Below are 7,093 nucleotides of genomic sequence, written 5' to 3' on the forward strand. Positions count from 1 at the left end.
CACACACACACACACATACACATACACATAACACACGCACACACACACTAACACTCACACACACACACACACACACACACACACACACACACACACTAACATTCACTCTATCACCCACAAATACACATACCTACACATTATACACATATTCCCATTCACACACATACACATAAAACGCCAGTCGAACAAAGGTTGGGTTACTCACCCTCGTCATTAAGGTTACAAATCGAATCAATTGAAAATCAATCTTAATTTAAATAGGGCGCCTAACATGAAGGAAAATGGATCCCTAATGTTAGAACAATTAGCACAATGTCTTTATCATACCCAGTGGCATTGAACAAGGCTGTGGTTCTCAGTCACAAAGAGTAATCAACGAAATTGATAATGATGGCCTGGATTTGAGATCGCTGCGCCATCGTGACAATTGACATAAATAATAATCAAAGCCAATGCTGTGAGCATCGAAGAAAATCGTTCTCTTACACAAAGTTCGTAATTGATAGCCAGGGATAATGTAACGTAGTTGAATTGTCCCGGTAACAATTTCTAAACAATCTGGTAAATCCTGAACGTTTCGTGACCCCAGCTTAGAGAAACGTGACTTGATATTTCGAGTAGCAGCACTTAAACACTTCCGTTTCCTATTAGTTCTGAACTGTTTTCACTTAAGCAAGCCCTACAATAAGAAGTACACTGCTGTCTTTTCTGCGAGATTGCAAGGATATAATTTTTAAAAGTCACGATGCTGAGACTGGCGAGACACGTAATTTACAAAACACCAATTCCCGACTGAGAAACCTATTAGAATTTGTTATTCACTTTTCACAGGGAAATGTAGGGCTACTTTACTCATAAGCGGCAATGTATACAACTGATTTAATACTAATCTGCTACTTTTTCAAGTATTTTCTTTTCATCCAGATACATAAAGAGTAAGAAATTCTCACAGACAAGAATATATTTTTTGTTGCATACAAAATCAGAGGTGCTAATCCATGCTGTGACAATAGTGTGGTTTTCGGGCACGCATATAATTATGACAGACCTCTGCTTCACATCCAACCACTTGCAGCCTGCAAACATTCTACTTGACAGGGGCGAAGCGTCTATATAATCAAATAATCACTGCTTCCCTTTCTAATTTTGAAACGTTGTAGCAGTCAAATTTACCCATAAACGTAAACCTTATAAATTGAATGTAAAAAGACGTTCATAATCAACAATGAACAGTATCCCTAACATTCAAAACGGTTTCACTGCCACAAAAATAGCCTACTCACCCCCCTCGGGCCACTCCATAAGCAGTCACAAGCTTTGATTAAATAAGCTTAAAGTGGGGCTTGAAGAGTCTACCAACAGAGTTGAAGGGAATACGTGCATAGCAGTCAATACAGTTTCATTGCCACATGATATACCCTGTTCACCCCTTTCGGGCCACAAATATAATCAGTCGTAAGCCCTGATTATGTAAGTGAACTGTTACACTGGTCGAGTCTACCTTACAGATGTGAGGGGAACTAACTCCTAATAATCTTTTTACTGCTGCGAGTGCTTGTTTTTTCCCGACTTTTTAACGTCCTATAATCAGATCGTGACCTCGATTATGACACCGGCTCCTGGCCGCGAAAAGCTAGACAAAAAACAGTCAAAAATGAATTTTAAAAAAATGATAATTGTCATGTTCTACCAAATAGTTAGACTCCCTGGTAGATCTAAAACATATTATAGATCTAGTACTGACATCTCTGCTTCCTTGCTTTGGGTGTGTGTGTTCACTTCTAAAGTTAAATTTAATTTTAGTCGGAATTGATATTTAATGAGATACTTTCCCGATTATTTTGGCGGTTGAATTCCGGATTTGTTTTCACTCACACAACTTAAGAGTCGCCGCCTCGAGTAAGATTCTTGTGTGATATCTCCAGGCCATAATATCTAGTTCCGTTTCACTTTGATTACCCTGTCAAACAAGTCAGCTTTCGCCCCTGCTACTTGATGTCAGTCTTAAAAATGAGTTTTGTTTCTGCAACAACAGAAGAAACAGATAAGTATTTATCTTGTGATTCTTTAATGATCGTACAATTTGAATATGGTTTTAACTGCAAGGAAACTAAAAAATGGGACCTCAAACTCGCGGCCCGCCCGCCATTTGAGGCCCACAGGACGGTATTTTGCAGCACCTACATGACATTACACATTATGTGTTACTGTGGCCTTTCCTCAAGCCACAGTACTGCCACATGTGGCTGAGATTTGTAAGAGAAAGAGCTGTCAGGTCTATGGCAGCAAGGAGTAGGTGGGCATAAGAAGCTTATGTTCTGAAGAACAGTTCAGGTTCTGAACTGCTATTGGTTAAAAGAAAATAAGATCAACTTTACTTTTTCAAAATGCTTGAAATCTTTTTTGTGTGCGTGAAATACTTGATGCTGCCCAGGCTCACCTAGACTCTAACCCCAGCAGCCCCCAGATAATTTGAGTTTGAGTACCTTGCTGTAAACGATTATAGGAGCAAAAACATTCTTGACCGCAAACACATGAAAATAATGTTTCAATCGAACTTTGAACGGGGCTTTAAAAGAAATCAAAGCGACGTATCATAATGTTCACGATTCATGTTCTAAGTACAACCCAACGATGAAGGAGCTCAAAAGCTTTGAATAACGTCATTCTTCCTGCTAAACAAGGATGTAGTCAGAATCCCTGTGGTTTCCAATTTTTCAGAACTGCACACAGACTTTTCCTAAACACTGATTTCAATTCATACCTTCCTTCCTTTCATGACCGCACAGCCTTCTGGCTATAGCAGCTCTTTAAACATGTTGCTTTGAAAATAAAAACGGTGAACACGGAAAGTCCACAGGAATGGAACAAGATAACGCACACAAGAAGAGGCAAATAGACGAGGCATTTAATACAGATGGAATTGGCGTTCTCTCATTTGCACCTGCACTGTACATAGGTTTATACCCAAATGAAGCAAAATGTTACTAAATGAGGAGACAACATAAATTAATTTTATGCAGCTTGTAGATCGATCATCCTCTCCGTAAGCAGCAAACTCCAGCAAAATTTTGTTATATAGCCCTTTGTTCAACCCAACTCACATAATCAAGCCCTCATTTTGCAGTGTGAGTGTTAAAGAAGTGTTTGTGCTGGTTACTATAGCAGACGCCAGGCTCAAGCTAGACAAATTCTTCACCTCTAAACACGTAATGGGCCATTCCTTTGGTGTTGTCTTCCAGCCTCATGAATAATTCGAGACCGTAAAAGTATTGTAAACGCCTTAAGGGACTGGGAAAACCTATCACAATTGCAAATCACACAGCTGAGGACGAGTTTCAATAATCTGGAACTTTCTCTTGCTTGCAAACGGATCATCCAGAGCCCCTTATAACGTAATAACGATACAAAAAGAACGCCTATTGGTTTTAGGGAATGCAGTGTTAAGTGCTGAAGTACACAGGAGAACAGAATATTTTAGCCACAAATATAGTAACAGGAATAACATTCTGAATATATGACACTGCAATGTCCTTTTAGCTGGGGGGGGGGGGGGAGGGGGGGGGGAGAAAAGTTTAAACAAACACATGTGTAGAACAGGCACATGGAATTCTACAGTACGAAAAGTCGGTAATGTGTCTTCAAGGACAGAAAATACTGGTCATTATACTGAGTTTTTGGTATGAATCATTCTGTTGGGACATAATGTAATAGTAGCACTCTAGTGGAAATGTTCAATGTAACATACTGACAACAGAGCTTCAAAGGCACACCTTTCTGTCATTACTGTTCGAAGGATCATGAATGGAGTCATTATCCAGAGTGGTTGTACTTTAAAATAGACCGTACATTTTTCTCAAAAACAAGTGAGGTCGGACAGCCTTTCTACACCATTACTCCACTCACCATACCCCGAACGGAAACAAAGAGGGCGCCCCAGCCTCACTTCCGGTACGTTACAGGCGATGGCAGGTTGGGATAGCCGAGAAGATGACGTAAACAAGAAAGAAGGCTGGCTTCTCTACCGGATGCTGCCAGAGCAACAGGCTGTTGTGTCTCACACGTGCATAGCGGCGATCTCTATCGGAAATGAAATGTCACAACCACCTGCAGGTATCACAACAGTGCGGCTTTATTTGTCACAGGTACAAAGCCAGAAGGTTCGATCAGTATCATTATCAATGTTGTTATAACATGTTTATTTTCTTTCAAAGCTAAAGAAGTATTAGCCATACAGCTTTCATACGCCCCCCCCCCCCCCCCACACACACAATAATGAATGCACAACCCGGCAGCATACAAACCTATTGATACTGGGGCTCACACAGCAATCTGAAGAAATTACGTACTCCCAGAAAAAAATTAACGATCTGGTATGACCTGACGAGATATTTCACAGCGGCAAGCTCATTGATATCACATTTAGCACGCACAGTTTAAAGTAATGTGTATGTTTACTTCTCGTTACACGCGAATATGTAGGTTATGGAGATTCACATGTTCACCCACGCATTGTCTCCGCCCCTATGAATAAATAGACAACCTGTCTCTGACTATTCTTTACCTTTCAGTATACGCTTTGAATAAATGTTTCAGATACCCCAAGACTGTAACGTCACAAAATATTGTTCTGTACGAAATGTTTTACATCCATATTATTATCTATATCCTTAGGACATCCTATAATTTGAATAGGCTTTGACTTCTCCTAATTTCTCAGTGAAAACGCACGCCATGTACGTACTATTTCTTTTTGTTTTCTCCGTTTCTCCTCTGTATTCAAAGCGTCTTTGTCTATAAACCTGGAGGTTTCACTTCAGCTGTAATTAATTTTGAGGCTATACCCAGGACAGATGTTCTAATTGTTTTAGTGAGGTTTTTACGACCCTCGCAACTGCGTAAGATCATATGAGCGCCAAGGGGGTGGATGTCAACAGAGAAGTCTTTACAGGAAATCAGACTTATTCGGCTCACCTCTATAGCTTAAACAAGACAAAGTCTGCTTCGACTATCCAGGCACCCCGGAAATAGCGGGTCACAAGAGTGTGACAAACATACAAAAGAAGAAGAGGAAGAATTAATGTTGATAATAAGGATTAAGAAAGAAAAAGCAGCAGTTACCTGTTGCAGTCCAGGAACAGTTATGAGCATGACATTTATGAATCAACCCTTTTACGATCACAATTCTACTGAGCATAAGCACAGAGGATGCTGTTAATGTCCCCCCTTTGGGAAAGGCCTAAAGACACTTCAGTCAGTAGCACCGTCCCGGGGGAGGGGGGGGGGGTTGATGTTCTAAGGCTTGACATTACGAAGATCACGTCGAAAAACAAAATGGTATTTTTTCAGGCTGATATACTAACTGCATAATAGCATTTTGGGCAAAAAATGTATTTATATAAACCATTAATATTTGCTGATCACGTAAGGGTGAAGAAACATGTCCTTTGCTGACTTTGATGTCAGTTCCTCGTTATGAGCTTGGTTTAGGCATAAAAGTTTGAGGTTTCGTAGAAGTGTTCTTATTTTTTAGATGCCAGGGAATCAAATAAAGAAAAAGGGACTAAATTTATACGGCCAGTCTTCAAGGAACCGCATCCCGATAAGGCACAAGTTTCTCCTTGCCCTCGCCATGTCTTTTAATTTTGAAACAGCCTTGTTCACAGTGAGCCACGCTGTATGCATGATTATTATTATCTACCTTGCTCTCACAAATACTTCCAAATGGTATCGAGTAAGAAATCTTAACTCAACGGTTAATGGTATAAACAAAAATATATTACCAAACTTCAAGGGAAGACGACAACTTTTTAAACTTACGTTCGTGATATTATATTTAATCTTGGTACCGTGGTTTCTTTTTCCTCACGCGGAATGAAAGTGAACTCAACCACAGTGTATACATCTGTGCTTGTGTATCTGTGTGAGCACGTGTGGTGTGTTTGTGTTTGTGCGTGTGAGTGTGCATGTGTGTGTGTGTGTGAGAGTGTGTGTGTGTGTGTGTGTGTGTGTGTGTGTGTGTGTGTGTGTGTGTGTGTGTGTGTGTGTGTGTGAGAGAGAGAGTGTGTGTATGTGTGTGAGTGCGCGTGTATTTTTTGTGTGTGTTCTGCATGTGTATGTGTGTGTATGTGTGCGTGTCTGTCTGTTTGCATAATAAGGTGTGGACATATTGCGCTTGTGAGTGTGTCTTTCTTATTTTGTGTGAGTGTTTGTGGGCTAGGCTTGAAAGTTCTGCAAGCGATAAGAAACGCAGATCTCTCTGCCATGAAAATGGTTGTATCTTTACAATTTATTTTTATTACCCCGCACCCTGTACAGCAGTTCTCCTCCGTTCTAGGGCAAAATGCGGTAGACGGGAGAAATATTGTGGCATACCTGAGCGACTTAATATTCCCTATCTCTAGTCGTAAAAATTGAAAGAAGTATCCTCCACATCCCCCCATCTTCCCAAACCAATCCCCGATCGTTTTTTCCCAGCTTTATGTTTTATGGTTTCCTGTGACTAAGCAGAATTTTCCATTCCTTTTATAAGGACTTATTTTTCACTGTTTCGAAACCTATTTTGAAAATATACTTTTAGATTTAACAAAAAAGATGATTTTTTTGTTGTGTTGAAATCCCGGAAGCTGTGCTTCTTCTCCTCCATAACAGAATTATTAGAACCCCACTAAAACTACACGGAAAAAGAATCTTTTTCTTTCACAATGAAAGTGTCAACACCGAACTTGCAGCCCTATAATCCAGACAGTCTAACGCTTCGCTATGACGTTCAGACAGTAATAATATACACGCCATAGTCGTTACTGGGTACGAAAACAGTGCTGTGACATTAAGAGATACAGTTTTTCAGAGAAATTCAGATTTTATACCTGCTCCACAAATAGTTGAATGTTCGTTTTTAAGATATTTTTACTTTTTAATAGATTCTGAGGCAACGAGGTGGAATAAACCTGCTACACTGCGACTTCATAAAGAAAATTGAAAGTGGTGAATTTCATAAGTCATGATTTTAGGAACCTAGTTGGGTTATGGATCAATATTATAGAATGAACATGTGTTTTCTAGGTAACTTTACTTTTTTTTTTATCATCCC

The 7,093-nt window shown here is 39.8% G+C and overlaps 1 protein-coding gene across 1 annotated transcript in view; it reads right to left on the minus strand.

The window, feature by feature from the left end:
• The window catches only part of aplA (adenylate cyclase), a gene marked incomplete in the record, with an annotated part of 190,850 nt that overhangs the window by 120,524 nt on the left and 63,233 nt on the right, over positions 1-7,093 (minus strand).

The sequence above is a fragment of the Aplysia californica genome, unplaced genomic scaffold (genome assembly GCF_000002075.1).
Source record: "Aplysia californica isolate F4 #8 unplaced genomic scaffold, AplCal3.0 scaffold00009, whole genome shotgun sequence".
Taxonomy (NCBI): domain Eukaryota; kingdom Metazoa; phylum Mollusca; class Gastropoda; order Aplysiida; family Aplysiidae; genus Aplysia; species Aplysia californica.